This window comes from Cucumis melo, chromosome 10 (genome assembly GCF_025177605.1).
Source record: "Cucumis melo cultivar AY chromosome 10, USDA_Cmelo_AY_1.0, whole genome shotgun sequence".
NCBI classification, from domain to species: domain Eukaryota; kingdom Viridiplantae; phylum Streptophyta; class Magnoliopsida; order Cucurbitales; family Cucurbitaceae; genus Cucumis; species Cucumis melo.
Window position 1 is genome coordinate 6,722,046 of NC_066866.1, and position 21,085 is coordinate 6,743,130.

At 34.6% G+C, this 21,085-nt stretch overlaps 1 non-coding gene across 1 annotated transcript; it reads left to right on the forward strand.

The window, feature by feature from the left end:
- The first annotated feature begins 20,158 nt into the window (after positions 1 to 20,158).
- MIR172A (microRNA MIR172a) lies at positions 20,159 to 20,332 on the forward strand. The gene has a single exon (NR_120797.1). It is a non-coding gene; the product is annotated as a microRNA MIR172a (primary transcript).
- Positions 20,333 to 21,085: the final 753 nt, after the last annotated feature.

Genomic DNA, 21,085 nt, shown 5'->3' on the forward strand with positions numbered 1-21,085 from the left:
TGACTTTTTTTTTATACATGTGACTGGACTTAAAGTGAACTTTAAGCTGCCTACGTACCCTTTTTATAATATAGGGATCAAGTCATGACGTAGTTCAAAATTTATTTATTTATTTATTTATTTTTTGTTTACATAACTGGATTAGGCATAAAACTTCTTGAGAAATTTGCCGTTGATTGGACCAATTCGTAATCCGTCTTAATCGATGATTTTGTATGCTCCATTCATGAAAACTTCTTTGACAATGTAGGGTCCGTCCCATTTAGGTGTGAACTTATTTCCCGTATGCCTTGTCGTGATAATAGGTCTTCTTACTGCGAGCACTAAATCACTAACTTAAAATGATCGGGGCCTTACCTGTTTGTCAAAGGCTTTTGACATTCATGCTTGATAACATTCGAGTGCTTGTTAAGCTTCCAGTCTCTTTTTGTCAAGTGCTTCTAACTCTTGAAGGCGTAATCTAGCATTGTCTTCAGTAGTTAGCCCTTCTTGAATCGCCATTCTCAAGGACGGAATTTCTTTTTCTAGCGGGAGTACTGCTTCAACGCCATAAACTAAGGAATAAGGTGTAACACCCGTAGGAGTACGATGGGTAGTTCTGTAGGCCCACAATGCTTCCCCAATCTTTTCTTGACAATCTCTTTTTGTCTTGGAGACCACATTTTTAAGCAGACTGCACAAAGTTTTGTTGAATGCTTCTGCCAATCCATTTGCTGCAGCATTGTACATAGAAGACTTGTACTGTTTGAAGTTAAATTTTTCACATAGTTTGTGTAACGCCCCGAAGATCGAGGTAAATTTTAGTAAATCATGTGAATTTTCGGAAATTTAAGATTTTTGTAAAACGATAAAATAATAATATAATAGTAATTATATTATTATTATTAGGTATTTTATTATTTTAGTTTTAATATTTATAACTTTTTATTTCTTATTTATTTAATATTAATACTAACATTATTATTTAATATTATTTTAATTATTTAATATTAAGATTTATTATAAATTATTATTATTTTGTTTTTAATATATATTAATATTTATTATTATTATAATTATTTAATATTAATATTTTATTATTAATAATAATTATTATTTTTTAATTTATATATATATATATATATATATATTATTACTTTAAAAAAAAAAAAAAAGAAGAAGAAGGGAACCCTAGCCCCTCCCGCGCGCCGCCCCCCCCCCCCCCCCCCCCGATTTTTCCTTTCTTCTTCTTCTTCTTCTCCTTCCTTTCCCGACAGCCCATCTCTCCTCCTCTTCGGCTTCTCCCACGCCCGACGCCACCATTTCTTTCGCTTCTTCTTCTCTTCAGTTTCGTCGCCGCCGTCTTCGTGGCCGCACACCACCAACGGATCCCGACTCGGCACTCGTCTTCCGCCCGCGAACGGCCGCGCGACCCCGCAAGCTGCCATCCCCGGCGTTCCTCTCTCTCTTTTCGTCTCTGCCTTCGACCGACGATCTTTCCTTCGTCTCCGCCTTCGACCGACGATCTTTCTTTCATCTCCGCCTTCGACCGCCGTCGCCATCGGAAGAGAAGGGATTGAACCCGAGCCGTACCCGACCCGAGCCGCCAACAATCCCAGCCGCGAGCCGCCAACAATCCCAGCCGCGAGCCGCCAGCAATCCCAGTCCGAGCCGAGTGAGCCGCGTGAGCCGAGCCGAGTGATCCGCGTGAGCCGCGAGCCGAGTGAGCCGAGCCGCGAGCCGAGCCGCGAGCCGAGTGAGCCGAGCCGCGAGCCGAGTTGAGCCGAGCCACAAGCCGAGCTGTGAGCCAAGACCAAGCCGAGCCGAGCCGAGGCCAAGCCGAGCCGAGCCGAGGTGGAGCCGAGCCGAGCCGAGCCGAACGCCTTCAAGCCGAGCCGAGCTCTTTCTTTCACCAAGCCACCTAAGCCTTCCTTCCTCCGCTCCGGGTCACGGTGAGTCTTCGGTGAGGATTGTTTTCGATGAATTCCCTAATGTTGCTACATCCGATTAGAGTTTGAATATTGGAATAAGTTGTGGCCCTACTTTTCTCCCTTGAAGGTAGTACAGGGTTGACGTTTGAGTTCTCGGGTCTCGCAGTAGGCTTGTTTGGAGGTAGTTTGCCTTTCCTTGGGTAAGTCAACGGATGTCGCTTCTGACCTTTCTAAAACGACTTCTACTAAAGTCATCAACTAAAACCTTCGTGTTTTCGTTTTAGGTTGAGCTGTTGAGCGTGGATTCGATCGAGGGGCATAACCGAGTATCAGGTAAGGGTTCTCCTACTACTGGACCTCGGGTCGAGGCCGAAAACGTAGTAATCCACAGGGGATTATACGTTAGTGACTATACTGAATAAGTGTATCTGTGTTGACTGTTAAGTACTGTTATTATGTTTCTGTCTGATGTAACTGAACTGCAACCGCTAATTGTAGATTGAAATTTTAGATTGATGGACGATGATCATGGGATTAGACGGGGAAGGACAGTGAGTTCAGTTGGTTATTTAGCTGTTTGAGTCTTGGGGCTCTTCCATAATGGTATACGAATAGTTGGCGCGTATAGCAACAGAGGGTGTAACGATTTAAGCTTATACTACCTGGCCAGTAAAGCCTTTAGAGAAATTGTAAAATGATGGATGATTGTGATATGACTGTGGTAGACGATTTAGTATAGACCGAGGGGTAACGGTTAGCTTCATCTATGGGGTAGTGTGCCTTACGGATATGTGCATCCTTCGAGAGCACTAGACTGATATGTGTATCCTTCGGGAGCACTAGACTGATATGTGCATCCTTCGGGAGCACTAGACTGATAGGTGCATCCTTCGGGAGCACTAGACTGATGTGTGCATCCTTCGGGAGCACTAGACTGATATGTGCATCCTTCGGGAGCACTAGACTGATAGGTGCATCCTCCGGGAGCACTAGACTGATATGTGCATCCTTCGGGAGCACTGGACTGATATGTGCGTTCTACGGAACCACTAGACTGTTATGTAGGGCACCCCCGAATAGGAAGTTAACTGTTGTCTCCTAACGGGCCCAGTAGTGGGTCCCTTACTGGGTATGTTTATACTCACCCTTTTCTCTTCCTTAACTTTTCAGGTAAGGGCACAGCGAGGGGCAGACCGACGAGAGGCAGGAAGGACGCGTGAAGGCCATATGGACGCGTCTGGTTTTCTTATCGCTTCTGCTATGTATTTTGTCAGAATATTTGACTTGTGCTTTTGGAACTGATGACTTGAGTTTTTATTTGAGACTTTTTATGATTGAATTTAAAATAGGGCCCGAAACTGTCTTTTTGTAATGTTTCTAATGCTTTTAATGAATCGTAACTGGTCCGTTTTAAATTTTATGTTGAATGGTCGAGTTTTGGTATTTGGTAGTGACCTCAGCTTAGTCCGGAAAGTTGGGTCGTTACAGTTTGTCCATCAAAGTGTTAGCAAATTGTCTTCCATTATCAGTTACGATACGATGAAGAATACCATATCTGTAAATGATGTGTGTCTGAACGAAATTTACAATGTTTTCCTTCTTTGCTTCTCTTAATGGCACGACTTCAGCACATTTGGAAAAATAATCAGTTCCTGCAAGGATGTAAGAATGACCAGCTGATGATTTAGGCATGATAGGTCGAACCAGGTCGAGTCCCCAAGCTTCAAAAGGCCATGAAGCTATTGTCGGATGGAGCGACTCTGGTGGCTGATGTATAAAATTTGTATGGAATTGACAAGCCTCAGAATACTTCGCAAAGTGCATCGAATCGTGGATCATGGTAGGCCAGTAGTAACCCATTCTTTTCAACTGATATTGGAGCTTTGGACCAGACTGGTGGGCACCACAAATACCTGAATGAGCTTCCTCTAAGGCCTTTGTCGATTCCTCTTTTCCTAGGCATCGCAGCAGAAGTCCCTCGTATGAGCGTCTGTAAAGTGTGTCTTTGTAATAAATAAATTGCGCAGCTCTTCTACGTATTTCAGCTCTATGTCGAGGATTGGTGGGAAGTTTTCCATGCTCCAAATAGTCTATAATGGGTTGGCGCCAATCTTCTTCATCAATTGCATATACAGATATCACACCAGCTTCTTCATATTGACTTTCAATTAAAGGCACAATCCATTTTTGGCAAAGGGAAATGTTTATTGGTATATCTTCTGAGACTGTTAAAGCAATGGCCAAATTTGCAAGTGCATCAGCTTTCTTATTTTCTGATCTCGGTATATGCTCCAATATTATGCTGTCGAATCTGTCCATCAATCTTCTAGCATAACTAAAGTAAGGCTTCAAGTCTTGATGCTTTACCTCGTACTGATAAGAGAGCTAATTTATGATTAACTTCGAATCACAGAATATTTATATGTACTTTATCCCAAATTCTGAAGCCATTTGGAGGTCGATAATAAAGGCTTGGTACTCAGCAACGTTATTTGAACACAATTCACCGAGTGTGAAGCTATATGGCAACATATGTTTCTCAGGAGAAATGAAGACAATGCCAACACCAGCTCCACTTCTTCGTGCCGCACCATCAAAGAACATGATCCAAGGCTCCATGCTTTCAACAAACAATACTTCCTCATCAGGTAAGTCGTCACATAACTTCCAATTTGATGGAACTGGATGATCAGCCAGGAAATCTTCCAATGCTTGGCCCTTCACTACTTTTTGGGGGATATATACAATATCATATTGTTAGAGTATAATAGCCCACTTTGCGAGGCGTCCCAAGATGACTGGCCTTGATAAGATATATTTGACAGGATCAGCTTTTGCCACTAAGTGTATAGTGAAGGCTTGCATATAATGTCTCAGTTTATCTATTGCAAAGAAGAGGGCGAGACACTTTTTTTCAATTGGAGAATAATTTAATTCAGCTCCTGTCAGAGTTCTACTTAGATAGTAGACTGCACATTCCTTACCCTTATCATTTTCTTGTGCAATTAATGCCCCGAGCGAAGTCTCTTGAGCCGCAATATACAATATTAATGGTTTTTCAGTTGCAGGCGCACTTAAGACCGGAGGGTTGAGCAGATACTTCTTTATGCTATGAAATGCATTTTGGCATGACTGGTCCCAATCAAAGTATCATTAACTTCTCGCGATAGTGTCAACAAATCATTTATGCCTAAAGGAAGTAAATCCTCTGGCTTGGGTGTCTCCTCCATCGCATTTGATGGGAAAGCGTCCTCCTCCGTCGTACTGGTAGTATGACACGAGACTATTTCCATTGGAAAGTTTTTAGGGAAGAAGTCCTTTAGAATTATCGGTCGTCGTGGTCGAGAAAGCCCCTCACTTTCTTCAATAATCGGTAGAAACTTTCTCAGGTTCTTTCTTGTGTTTCTTCTCTGGGACTTACCCTTGCTCCTGTATGTTTGGTACGAGCCAGATTCTTTTTGGGAAAAACTTTGCTTGCGCTTCTTTCGACGCGTTACCAGCGTCCATCCCTCCTCAACATTATCTACTTGTTTTTCTTCTTCCTTGGGGCTATCAGTCCGGAAGTCATTATTTTGTAAATCCTCCGGTGAAGAATATATAACAACAGGTTCCAACGATCCAAATTGGATTAGACTCCCTATAGCAGACAATCTACTATCTGACTGTATGATTACTGTGGCATGATTTGTTTGTGCCACATCATCAAGTTCTAGCTCGATCTTTTTGTCTAGAGCTAACTTTAGAATCAACTCCTTCAACACAAAACATTTTTCAACGGGATGGCTGATGACCCGATGATATTTGCAGTAATTGGGATCGTTTACTCTTCCCATTTCTGCAGGTCGTTTACATTCGGGGAGTTGAATGAGTTGTTTTTCCAGTAGTTGGTCTAACATGTCAGGTAAGTCAGAGTCTAGAAAAGGATAAATTTTTTCTTGCCTCTCTTTTAATGTTGGACGTCTTTTTTCGCCTTCGTCTTGGCGTTTTTCCATTTTCTTTTCCTTTGAGACAAGCTTCAAAGGGGTCGTACTGACGACCATAGCCTCCTTGGTAGCACCCTTCAATACCTTCTGGGTGCTCTTCACTTCTTTCTTTTCTTTTCTAACTTCTGGGACTAAAAGATCATTGTTTCCTCGATTAGCAATACTTAGCTCCATATCATGAGCTCTGGTTGCTAACTCTTCAAAGGTACGGGGTTTTATTCCCTGCAAGATGTACAGGAGTCCCCAATGCATTCCTTGAGTGCACATTTCAACAGCTGATAGTTCGGTTAATCTATCTTTGCAGTCAAGGCTTAATGCTCTCCAGCGATTAATATAGTCAATGACTGGCTCACCTTTTCGCTGCTTGGTTGCAGTTAACTCTATCATGCTAACAATACGTCGGGTACTGTAGAAACGGTTGAGAAAGTCTCTTTCAAGCTGCTCCCAACTATCAATGGATTCAGGCTCCAAGTCGGTGTACCAGTCGAAGGCATTTCCTTTGAGGGTTCGAACAAACTGCTTGACTAACAAATCTCCTCGTGTACCAGCAGTTTCACAAGTTTCGATGAAGTGAGCAACATGTTGTTTTGGATTGCCCTTTCCATCGAACTGTTGAAACTTGGGTGGCTGGTATCCATGTGGCATTCTCATATTGTCAATCCTTTTCGTATATGGCTTGGAATATAAAGAGAATGTTTGAGCAGGTCCACCATATTGAGTTTTGATGGAGTTTGCAATCATCTCTTGCAGCAGTTGGACAGACAATGATGCGATCGAGGTGGAATTTTGTGGTTGACTTTCTTGCATAATCGCTTTCCCTTTGTTAGCATTTTTTATAGTGTGTTTGTAACTTGATTCAGCAGCGTCACGACTTTCAATGTGATTCTTCAACAATGCGATCTCAAAATCCCTTTCTTCAACCGCCTTCATGAGCATATTAACCTTTCTTTCGAGCTCTGCCATTCTGTCTTCGCTTGTATCCACATCAGTTACCATAACTGACATTATATTTGGCTGTGTAACCTCCTCGTTTGAGCGTTCAGACAACGAGTTGTATTCGTCAATCGCAGGATTCTCTTTGATTACAATTCCACCTTTTGGTGGCTTAGAGATTTGCTCCCAAATATTCTTTGCAACTTCAAAAAGAGGCATATCTTCAAATGACTGAATCTCCCTTGAGCGGCTACGAGTGTTTGGCCGTTTGCCGATGTCACTGAGAGCTTTGGAAGTGTTGCCTTGAGATGTCATGATTTTTTTTGGATGTTCTTCAAAAAGAGAAAGAGATGAAAGGTAGAGATGGTCCCACCGAGCGTGCCAAATTATTCACACGAGATTTCAGGAGAAATTTAATTCGTGGAATCAAACTTTGTATTGATTTATGTATTGTGGATACAATCTCTAATATTAACTCCTTTGATTCTTTCTCTCGAATACAAAAAGTAAAATTTAGAACTTCGTGGTCTTCGATCTTCAAGAAGTTATAACTACAAGTCAATTCGAGCTTCAATCTTCTAGAATTCAAGGAAAGTTTGATCTTCCAAGTCTTCGATCTTTCAGAAGGATGATTTCGAGGTTGATGATAACTTGCACGTCTTGAGAGTCTTTAGAAGTTTTTGTCTTCAATTCTTCAGAGCTTCGATTCTTCTCTTCAATCCCAAGGTCCCCCAAATGAATGGAAGATGTCTCTATTTATAGAGAAATTTTATGGGCTTTAGGTGGGCTTGGGCCCGTTTGCTTGTTGGGCTTGGGCTTGAGCTTATCTATCTGTTGGGCTTAGGTTTGGCCCATTTGCTTATTGGGTTTGGGCTTAAGCCCACCTGGCACTCTAGGCTTGGGCCCATTTGCTTGTTAGGTTCGTGTCCGGGCCCACTTGTTTGACGGGCTTGGTCCATTATTTCTTGTCCTAATTTATATTTAGGGTTTAATTAGATCGGGTACAAGAAAACTTAATTATCCAAACTCAATCGAATTATGATTACCACAATGTTTATTGTGATGACGTGGCGGAATTTAATTCGCCAAAATTTATTGCTCAACAGCGTTCGTCTGAAACGGTACAAAACTCTTTAGAAGAGATTGTAAAATAAAGCTCACCTGATTTGCTTCATTGATGGGACCACCATTTACTTCAACAATATTAAAGTGCATCATCATGTCCAAGACATGTTATCTAACAAAGGTCCCTTCCTTCATTTGCTTAGTGTAAATGTACTTAATTGCTTCGTGTCTGAGGGACCATAAAGGTTAACCAAACATCTCCCTCAATGAATCCATAATCTCTTTAGTCGTGGCTAAGGATTCATGTTTTTTTGCCACAACATCAAACATACAGGCACGAATATAGACACGGGTCTTTTCATTGGCCTTAACCCATCGATCATATGCTTGTCGAACATTTCGATTAGCATTTGAGGCAGGGGCTTGAGGACGTTCCTCAGTTAAGACAAACCTTAAATCATCTACGTTTAGTATTGTATTTAGGTTTGATTTCTGAGTCACATAGTTGTCGCCGTTAAGTTTTTTAGAAGCTAAGAGTTGTACTATTGAGTTGTTCATGCTGGAAAAATAAAACATACTCGATTTAGTGAAAAACTATAATCCTTTAAGAACCAATTAATTTAGCAAATATTAATAACGTACCCAATATTATTATGTTTTGCAACGATATTTTAAAGGTTCAGAATAACCTCTACTGAACAGTAGTCGATTACTCCTCCTTTGAACCAAGACAATCTTGATCAAATGCTAACTTTTGAATATCTCATATTTGCTTAGCACTTAGTTATCACTAGTTCAGTCAAGAATATACTAACAACTTAGTAATTCTTTTTAAGTGTAACCCTCCATTTTTATATCTCAGAGATAAGAATCATTATGCTTCCGAAAGTGGAAAGACAATATGAAAACTAATCTAAGAGACCCTATCCATGTATGGAGTTTGCGATTTTCTGAATCCTATAATACAACCCTCCGAAAGGAACGTCGCTCAAGGATAGACAAGTAGGCACATTATAGGAATCTTACGATGCGACCTAATGAAAGAGACTGTGGAATGTGTTGTCACATATCCCTCACCCACTTACTATGAACTAATTCCCATATTCACCTTGATATTGATCCATGCAGATACTCTCCAAAGGGAGTCCGCTCCTATGCACGGCCCAAAGCCCTACATGGACCTCACAGTGTGAATTCTTATGGAAGCTAGACCTAAAAATACACTATTTTTTTCTAGTTAAAGTATTCTAAGACAACTTTTTAAAGGATACTCAGAAAAATAGGATCATATTTAGGTTAACTTAAACATATCCTAATGTCTAGGTGAAACATCCAGTATAACCATTATACCGGATTTAACCTACGATGTCTATGTGATAAACCAGTTTTATTAGCTCACATCTCTCACGCATGCTTATAAAACTAGGTTAATTAGGCTCAACAACTGATTTCAATCTCCAGGTAGCAGGTGTTTCATAAATCGTCAATAAGAACCTCCAACCTTAGCCATCCTATCTGACTTGTTGACAAGATCGAATTAGGCGAGCCTCTTGTAACTAGTTTTACAAAATATCGACCTAATTTTATGCAAAATTGGATTATATGTTTTTAACATAGGTGAGCATGCAACATATCTTTTTTATAGATTTCAAAAGTCTAATTCATTTTATAACACTTATAAAAGAACTAGGTTATACTATAACATTCATTCAACAATATATAACCATTATATAAACAAATTAATTAATATGGAATTTTTTAAATTTTGCTTAACTTTTAATTAAAACATATTCAATTAAACTAAATCATATTTATTTAAATTAAAACATATTTAACGAAATCAAATAGTATTTAATTAAATTAAATAAATCACTAATTAATTAATTCATTCATTAGATCATATTCAATTAAAATTAAATTAATTAATTAAACCATTAATTAATCATATTAATCCATTTCCACATTAATTAATTAACATGCATACTAATATTATGACCATTATAACATACTTTAAAGCATGAACATGTTAACCTATTGTGGGATTTGAAAACAATATGGCGTACATTATTCACATACAATTTAATTTAATTAAAACATACATCACATGCATAACTAATTAAACAAACACCCTAAAATTGATTGATTTTGGCTCCTAAATTAAGTTAACACCTAAATTATTACATTAATAATTTGAAGTAGTACGTAAAAGCTCCCAAATGCTTCGAACCGGCTGGAAAACCACCCAAAATAGCTTGAACCGACCCAAAAACCATTAAACCAGCCCAAGACCCAACAGATTGGGCTTGAACCGGCCCAATCCACCCATAAACCTCCATGCGCGTGCGGGTCGGACCGAACCGGATCGGACGGGGCAGGCACGTGGCTCGGGGCAAACTCGGGTCGGGGCATGGGCGCGCGGGTCGCAGGCTTCCGAATTCAGGGCTGCGCGCGAATCATGGGTTGGGCATTCAAACGGCCAGTGGGCCATGGCGGGCATGGGCCGGGTTTGAAGGCCGGGCGCGTGGGGTAAGGGCCGAATCGGTAAACTGGGCTGCTGAAATGGGTTCCGGCCGGATTCTCGGGTCTGTTGCTCTAAAACGGGTCTGTCCATTTTTTTTTTATCAAATTTCTTTGAATTTCTCTCTCTCGGTGCAACCATTACAGCCTAATTACAACTTTAATGACACTTAAACAAATTACAGACTCTTTTCAAATTAAAATAAGTCATCAACCGAACTAATTGCAAAAATTAATAAAAAAAACAAAGCTTAATTTAATTCTAAAACCACTAATCCATTTTAATTCATCACAAATTTATCAAATAATTTAAAATACCGCTCATACGCAATTGAGTAAAATCAAGCATGCTCTGATACCACATGATAGAAAGCATACAATCGCAGCGGAAACAAGATCGGATATTTACTCTAATTACAACTAAACTAATTTTAGTAATTAACATGTATTATAAGAAGCCTAATTAAATTGAATTAGGGATAAATGAAAAACTTAGCTTTATAGCTTCCCGATACTTCAAAACCTCCTCACAAACACGATCCCGAACCTCCACTAGAGTTGACACGTTAATCTCCAGATTTGGAAACGGGTTGTGGAACCTGTTCAATGAAGGAAAAAAGAGAAAAGGATGGAATTTGGAGGGTTGAGATGTTGAGATGAAAAAAGAAATCTTAAGTTAAAAAATAAAAAACAAAAAGTCTTTCTTAATTTGAAAAATTTCAGCACCTATTTTTCATTGCAAATTTCTTTATAAAATTTCAGTACCTATTTTTCCACTAACCTTTAATGTAATTACTCACCATTTCAATTTTTCTTAGTGGGCTTGGTGTCATCACCATGAGCTTCCACATAGCCCACTAAGAGTTAATCGCATTATCCAACAAATGTTGGATTTTCCCACTAACTTTGGTCAAGGGGCAAAATGGTCATTTGACCATTATAGTCAAAGTCAAAAGTCAACATTTGAATTTTTACCATTTTATACGTCTTGACTAATTCTAACCTCTCGAGCATGAATCCGAGTTCATTTTTCTAAAATTCAAATCACATTTGAATATAAAGCGATTAAAGTTTGACTTTTCAATGTCAAAAGTCAACTTTTTACAACTTTCACCACTTCTTATCTGACGCCAATCTTTCCTCTTATTTCCCTTACTCTTCCTCTCTTCTCTTCTCTTCTCTACTTCATTTTTATTTTTTTCTAAATCTCTTCTCCGTTTTTATTCTTCTTCCACCAAATTCTTCTTCCATTTCATTTTCATTCTTCTTCCACTCCATTTTCATTCTCTTCCACTCCATTTTCTGGACAATCCGTCGTAAGAAAAAAATTCATCTCCATTCTTTTTCCACTTCTATTGGTGTTTACTTAGGTATATTTATTTAATTTTCTTTAATTTTTATTATTTTGTTGTTGTTGTTTTTTGTTAAATTTTTCATAATTTTTGTTGCAGTTGGTTTCCTCAAATCTTCCATTTTTCCTTCGTCACAAAGGTATGCATATTTACTAAATCTATCAGTTAGGTTTGGTATTTAGTTTTATTATTTTTTGAAAAAATTATTTAAATTTAGTTATATTGTTTAAATTTGGATGTAATAATTGGATTTATGTTGTATTTAGGTTGGTTTGTTTAATTAAAAATATTTGAATAAAAGTAATATTATTTGAATTTAATTATATGTTTTTAGGTTGTATTTAGGTTGTTGGTTGACTTAATTAAATGTTTATGTTTGGTTGGTTTATAATAATTGTATTTAGGTAGGTAGTTGGTTTAATTGTATTTGGTTTGGTTTGTTGTTTTAATTAAATTTATGATATTAGAATATGAGAATATTAGATTATGAGAATAATTAACAACAACGACGACGACGACAATGACGACAATAACGACAACAACAACAACAACCACAACGACAACGATAAATATAATGATAACGCTAAAATTTTCTAGATCCCTCGTTCTTTGTCTCTATGTTTTAATGAAAAGAAAATAGGCGTTAAGAGTTGAGATTTAAAAAATGATAATAATAATAACGATGAATAAAATAAAATAAAATAAAATCCTTAAATCTCTTTCATTCTCTCAAGTTTTTTAGAGAGAAGAAAAAGGTTATGATTTTTTTTAATAGAATAATGATTAAAAAAAAGTGGGAAAAGAAATAATGAAATTTTTTTATACATATTTTTCCTTTCCCTCTACTTTTGAAAAGGAGAAGAACAAAAATAAGGATTCAAATCAAATTACTTGTTGTATGAGTTACGGATCATTGGGAATAAATCTCTACCTAAGGTAACCTCCAACTAAGTTTTTCCTTCATTATGTGATTAGATTGTTGGTAAAAAAACAAAGGCAAAAAAATTAAAATTAAAAAAAATAATTAAGAACCCACATTTGCAGATGAATAGATTTCTTCAAAATAATAAAAACTTTTGCAGAGATTCTCCAAACAACTTTTTATCTCTCGTAGAGATTCTCTCTAAGCTAATTTTTTTTCTCTTTCCAAATGACCAAAGGTCCTGTTTATAAACCACGGGTGTACCACAAATTAGGAAGATTTAATAAGCATAAAATCAAATTAAATATTTTTTTTTCTAAAATAGTAAAAATGTGATATTGAAAAATTTTGTTCAAAATAAATTTAATTGTTTTTTTCTAAAATGATAAATCCAATATGATATATTAAAAGATTTTGTATAAAATCTATTAATTTTTTTTCCTACAATGATAAAAAATAAGTCAAATGTGATAAATTGATTTGGTTTTTTTAAAATGATAGATATACTCGTTAATGGTTTTTATTTTTTCTTTTTAAAAAAGATTTAAAAAAACAATTATTATAATATTTTATTTTTCCTTTTAAAAAAATAAAAAAATCGTAGACATTATTACTTTTACTATATATTTTAAAGAATAATAAAAAAATTGTATGATAAAATTAGGTGGCTACAACATGATTTAAGGATGTTATGATTAATATTCATGTCATGTTATGATGTGATGTTATGATGTACTACATGATATAGATTGGGTGTTTTGTTAACTTTATCTATTAGGGTCATACCCATATGGGTGTTCCTCGAGATCACCATATTTTTATGATTGTGTGGTCTGACGGAGTCACCAGTATATCATGAGATGTTATGTATATGAGTACTCCGACAAGGTCACTTACAGCCCGATTGTCTTAAGTGTTTCTTCGAGTTCACTGAAGACCATTTTGTCCTAGGTGTTCCTTCAAGTTCATCGAAGATCAGTTTTGTCCTAAGTGTTCCTTTGGGTTCACAGAAGACCAGATGTATTCCTACGGGATCATTAGATTGCTTGTGTTTGGGAACATGTCAGTTTAGGGGTACTTCTTTACAGGACCATAATGGGAAGTTAACAAACACCTAATGAGACTAGTATTAGGTCCCTTACTGAGTATATGTTTATATTCACTCTTTCTACGTTTAATTTTTTAAGCAAAGGTAGAGGTAGAGGGAGGCGAATGACAAGAAGTGACTGCGACTTACCATAGCGAAACGTTTTGCTTTCGCTTTTACCTTTCAATTTTGATTTTACTTTTTTTTTTTTTTGTTCTTTGACTATTTTTCTTTAAAAGTAGATAGGGCCTGGATTTAAGAGTTTATTTTACATCATATTTCACCATACTTTTATTTATTTATAATTTTAATGAGCATTTAAGATTTTCAGTTGAAGTTAGTGTTGTTTTCTCATTTTGTTAAGAAAGTTTTTATTTTTTTAAATAGTAATGACCTCGGCTTAGTATAAAGAGTTGGGTCGTTACACCCTAAACCCCACATTAAAATGAAATGTTACACAAAAAAAATCACTTGTTCCCAAATCCTCAAATTCACAAATTCCTACAGAAAGAGAGAGATACCGAGTGTGAACCAGACGACAGCAAGATTGAGTTGTTGTTGGTTGAGTTCTTAGAATTGTTAAGACGACCAAAAATTGAAGGACCCTTCGTCTTACTTTTAGCGTGAAATGGAAGAGCGAACGTCAACTTGGGCGAAGTCACGTCGGCAAGAGCGGGATCACAAACTTACGACAGTGGAGGGAGTTGGAGCTGATGACGTGCAGCAGTGGGAGCTAGGGTGCGCGGTTGTGAGAATACAAGTTCGAAATGTTTTAGGGAAAGGAAGAATAGATGCAATCATGGGAATGGAGAGAGAAAGGAAAGCAAATCTGGAAACCTAATTTTTAATATTAAAAATCATTTATATTTTCTTAGTATTCTTTATGTTTTTTTTCAAACGTCAACTAAATGTAGATACCACTTGATGTTTTTAGAGACGTCAAAAAATATGGGTACCTCAAAATTTTTCAAAAATTCGACAACTCCATTTTTTTTTATAAAAATTCTTGACGTTTTAAAAACCAAGAATTTAATAAATATTGCTTGATGTTTTAAAGATGTCAAAAAAGTACATAGCACTTGACGTTTAGAAAACGTCAAGAAAGTCACAAATTCACCCCACCTCCGCCTTTTCATAAAAGATCTCGATATTTTGAAAACGTCAAGAAAAAGGAGATATTACTTGATGTTTTTAAAACGTCAAGGAAAAGTACATATCACTTGACGTTTAAAAAACGTCAAGAAAGCCGAAAATTAGCACACATTCCCCTTTTCATAAAAATTCTTGACATTTTATCTTTGAAATCACCCATTTCTTGACGTTTTTTTAAAAAAACCGTCAAATATTTAAATTCACAAACGTCAAGAGAGTCTGCTTTTCTAATAGTGTAAAGTTCACCTTTTTACATTATCATTGATAGATTACTTTCCAACCGGTGTAAATGTGGCTTTTGTCCGTAGTTTATTGTTGAGTTCTAATAAAATATTAATTAACTATTTCCATTCGACTATATACACAATATTTGGAAAAGGAGAATTATTATGGGTAGCCAAATATTGAAACTATTTATAAGATATATAACAAAAAAACTTAAATAGATTATAGAATTTGATGAATTTTGCTATATTTTGTAAGTAGTTTCTATATTTTACTATTTTTGTAAATACCCCTTTAAAAATATATATATAAATTGTAAGCCCTAGATTCAAGTACCTTTAGGACTTGCAATAACTTGATGAAATAATAAGTTGAGTTAGTGGAAAGGATGAAAAAGAAAATTCTTTGGAAGTAAGTTGATCGAGATAGTTTCAAGTTATTATTTTCGACTTCTTGTTGTTTGTTAGAAAATTTACCGACAAATAGTTTGGAATGAATAAATGATTCAAGAGAAAGTAAAGCATGAAATTTTTTTGGTAATAATCATTGGATTCAAATATTGGTAATTAGTTGAAATTTATAAAAAGGAAAAGAAAAAAAAAAGGAAAGAAAGTGGAATTATTTGTTTTGTTTATATATATGTGTGTGTGTGTGTTAAGTAAATTGGAAAGAGAAGAGAAAGAGGACACAGGGAATGAAAAGAGAGCAATTGATGCCTTCAATCGCTATGAATTTTTCCACAAAATTCTCATCCATCTTTCATTATTTCATTCTTCAAACTTCAGGGGCAGTTCAAGAGAGAGTTTGAAGGAAGAAGAAGAGGAGGTTTACTGGAGCTTTGAGTGTATAAGGAGATGAAGAAAGCTTGACGAAAGAGACAGCCATAGCAGAAGTTTGGTGTACACAGACCATCTCTAATTTTTAAGCCGATTTGAGCTACACAAGAGGAACTAAAAGGTGAGGTTGGATTTGTTTGAAAGTTAACTCCATTTCTAACAATATTTTGTGATGGAAGCTTGAGAAAATTATGATGTTAAGTGGATGAGTTTTAAAGCAAAAGATAGTGTTCAAAAATTTCATGCGATTTCGAGAAGCCTCTGGTTTTTCGAGTAGCTCAAAGTGTACAGATGGAATTAGAAGCTCTATTTGTTATAGATGTAAATCTTATTCAATGCCCTATAACTCTTATGAAGAACTCGTGAGCCAATTCAAACTTGAAATATGTCTAAATGTAGGAGGAAAGTAGGGGTTGTAGAGAATATGATTTTGGAGTACCTGTGTTTTGAGGGTATTCTGGACAAATCTAGTAAGAATCTCATTTTTACTTCCTCAAGTATATTGTAGAGAGTTTCAAAATAAAGAGTTGGATATAAACTACATTAATTTTGGTCAAGTATTGAGGAAATTATGAGTGTTTGAAGTTTAATTTGAATGTTGAATTTGTAAAATTCAGGAAAAATATATGGATTTTGATATATTTTTAAACTACAGAATTTATGATCGTCATTGTTTGTGCATCATCTTAAGCTATTATAGGAAGACTAAACTATTTAAGGTTATAATGCTTGATTTTGGATTATTTAACAGGTCAAGAGGAAATAGGTCGAGTTTACGAACTAGGGAACTAGCTCAAGATAGTGAGTGACACCTTGTTTTAAAAGCTATTATTTAAGCATGGTTTCAAGCTGCACAAGCAATAGTTTGTGAGTAACAGAATAATTTCTAAAGAAGTTTCTAAGCATGTTTTATTCATTGCCATTAAAAGTATGATTTGAGCTAAATGTTTGAACTTTACTAATGTTTAATGTAATTTACAAGCAAGGTTTAGGTATAATTTAATTCAAAGAAATACTCGACAACATGAGTTATGAAAGCATGATGATTTTTAAAGAGATTTATTACAAAGCATGTATTTATTTCAACACGAGATTTCAAAGTATGTTTCAAAGAATGGTTTTATTATTTCTAAAATATATTTGAGCTATCGAAGTCTTAAGTATGAATCAGAACTTCAAACCATGTTTATTCTATATGTCGAGATATCCATGGTCAATGTGCATAGAGTTTCAGGGTTTGGGGCTTTGTTGACCACATAGCCAGCTACCACCAAGTTCAGGTAGGAATAGTATCGAATTTTACTCTAATATCTTGACCGAGTTCAGGCAGGATCATAATATTGATTTTACTCTACTATCTTGACTGAGTTTAGGCATGAAGATATCATAACAGAGATTATCAGACACAATAGTATAGAGCTATCAAACTAACGTAACTGAGTTTCCAGAGTATAGAAATAACAAAAAAGAAGAATAAGTAGAAACTCGTTTTAGAAAGCAAAGAACTATTTATAGAGAACAAGAAAGAGATTTGCTAGGTTAAAATGTTATTAAATATAATGTTTTGAGTTCACAGTATCAAGTTTATGAAATGATTTTCAATTGTCCTAATGTTTCTCTAGGCCAAAAGTTTATGGTTAGCTAATTTAGAAAGCATGTTTTATAAAATTGTCACACTAAGTCTTTCGACTTAACCTTTCAAATATTTTTCCACTTTTCAGGTACAAATTGTGTATTTTTTAGTGTTGAGTTTACTGCTATTGGGCTAATTAGCTTTTAATGGTTAAAAAAATTGTTAGAATATTTTGAGTTTCTCTCCTAGAGTTAGAGTTAGTTGTGGATAATCTTATGGTCTTCATGTAAATTGGAGTTGTTAAATGTCTTTGTATAATTGTTTTATAAAAGTTGATTACTAATGGACTGCACTAAAGTTTTATAAATTGTGTTAATTTGCTTCTAAATACATATTATGTAAAATGTTTAATGTTAAGGATCAACGACGACGTCAATTAACTTTACGTCGTCTCTCATATCGAGAGTGGATGATCTAGGGAGAGACTGTGACTTAAATACTATTTTCTATCCAGAAAATTAATATCGTTGTTATTTAATTAATTTTAATAAAAAAATTAACTTCAAATGACTAACTTAAAATTTATTAAAAAGATGAGGACTATAAAATGAGATATTTGATAAAATAAATAAAAATTATTTAAACTTACATTAGGAGTGGGTTTTGTTTAACTTTCAAGCAAGACATGCTTGAGACTAAGAGTAGTGAAATGGAGTAGAGTAATAGTCTACTCCTTGCTTGGAGCGTTTAATTTTATTATAAATTTCCTATAAATGAATGTAGAATGGCATCGAAGTCCTCTTTTTTATTTTTTATTTTTTTCTGCTGCCAAAGTGGTACATTGATGAGGAAGATTATGATCTCTTTATATAGAAAGTTGTTAATAATCGTATACTTTGCAGAGAGGGTTGTATATCTAACCAAGGATATAATGGGAATATGTTTAAAAATCAAGGGCAAAATGGGAAAATGAAAATTCTCTAGTATCCATCCTTTTAATATATATAGTAGATAGATATGTAGACGTTGTATATATATATGTATGTATGTATATTTATTTAGGCTATATTGGTAGGATGTTATATTATAAATTTATTATAATACGGACATTCCACTTTGTATAAACTAGTATATATATAAAATTTGGGGAAAGGTAAGGGAAGGTATAGTTTGAACTATATTTTCCAAAAACGGTAATTCATGTACGTGAGAATTAATATTTGTATGACAAAAAATAATAGTACAAAAAATAAATTGATCTAAGATAGCCAATATTTATTTTACGCCAAACTACTATAATCTGAACTATAATAATTCAAATACTATAATAATACACAAACTATAATACTTGCACCTTAAACAAAAACTATAAAAATATCCAGGTTATTATAATAATCAATTTTGAGCTCTAAACGCTTTCTAAGTATTTAATTTTGAAAAAAAGATATTTAAAAAAAAAAAAAAGAGAGAGAGAGATATTTAATTAACAATTACTCAAAACAGTTTTTGTAATACTATGCCTTATTTAATTCTAAACCATTTTTTTTATTAAAAAAATTAAAACATTTCCATCCATTAACAAATTAAAGTCCTTATCGAGAGAAAAAGAGAGGATTAAAAGACACTTTCACTCTTCACAGCCTTCAGTACACATTTGGGTCAGTTTTATGTCCTTCTCTCCAAACCCTAAAAATATGGTAAAATTAAATTCAATTTTGTCAGTAATCTATTTTCTTTTCTTGGCTAACTTTAAATTTACAGTTTCATCCTTCTTCTAACTTTTATTCAAAAATTTAACTTAATACTTTTTGCTACACTAACATTAACTCAAATCTACACAACCTTGTCGACTAATAAATAGGGTTTTTGTGATAAAGCATATAGATAACTTAAATTTGAATATTTGTAATGAAATCATGGATAGATATGACGTTGATATATATTAAGGAAAAATAAAAATATTAGATATCATGTTATTCTAATGAATTATACATGTCAATATATATGTATCTTGAAACAAATACCTTTGTGTTTGTATTTATTCATCCCATAGGTTGTGTTCAAGAACATTAACTAGGAAATAAGGAAACCAATTAAATGAAGTAATATGAATCCAACAAAAACACGATTATTTATGTGGTGTTTAATGTGTAGCGAATAGTTGTTTTTCAAGATAAGATGATTTTACTTAAATGGTTAAGGGAATAATTCAACTATATATTGGACTCACTAATTCTAGGAAAACATTTAACGAAAAATGAACAGGACCATTGTCTTCTCTACAAAACTATTTCTAAGCTTTATATATATATATATATATATATATATATATATATATATATATATTTGACATTTTATCTATTTCCATTTGGATGATTTTTATTCTCTTAAAACTATAAGAAAATCTAAAAGCTGTCGACCCTAGTAGATCCTTTTCAATCTCCTGTAATAATAGAAGCTCTCTTTACACCTTTACCTTTCCTTCATCTCTCTTTGCCATCATTTAGGGTTAGGGTTAGATTAGGGTTAGAGTTCTATATCCTAGTAGTCCCTACTGCGGTTAGCGATGGTCATCGGGATCAGATCTCAACCAGCCATTGTTTTCCGACGGAGCATCATCAAGATTCACATGAAATTTCATTCGACTTCGCCGGAGATTGAAGAAATTTTAAAAAATATAAAAAGTTAAAAAAAGAATCAGCAGTCGGCCTCGTGGGAGATATTGATCTAATTTCCAATTGACATGGGAATCTTGATGATGCTGCAGCGGCAATCAATGGTTTAAGAAACTTTTTTGAAACTCTTTCAGAAACTCCATGATTAAAGGTGAATTCCCATCTCTTTTGCCCTTTTTTTTTATTTATTTGTTTTTCAAAATTTTTAACATTACTTTTCTTCTTTCTTATAATTCTTAACAAATTGTATAGTTAAGCTATTGTTGATGGTTTTCATATAAAAGTCAGTAAAGAGTTAGTTAGATAATTTCTATATCACGTAAATGATATATATTTTCATTTTCTTAGTTAAACTTATATAGATCTAAGGATAAAAGATCGAGTCCTTCTAGGGAAGAAGGTGTGTAGGTGTGTTTTTACCACTAATTAAGCTATATTTCATTTCATACTAAATCTAAAAAGTGCGAATTGAGATCGATCTAATTTTGACAATTTTTTCTTTTCCATCAAACTATTTTAGCTTGAAATTTAGCGATCTTTTTATTAATGTTTTGGTTCATTTTCATGGTTTGGAAAGTTAAAAATTGTGGCAGTTTAGGGTTGAATCCCTAAATTTGGGTTGCATATATATTTGCTTCGATCAGTGTTGAAAGAGAAATTTTTGTAATTATGGGTTTGTATTATTATATATTTATGAGATATGTTTTAACCAAAGGAGTTGAGGTATGTAATGGGTGGACTTTTTCTTTTTTTTTTTTTTTAAATGAGTAGAAATATGTTTACCCTTTTTGTTTTATTTTATTTTCTGTTGTAAGAAAAGAAAATATGTTTTAATTTTTTTTATATAAATAAAAG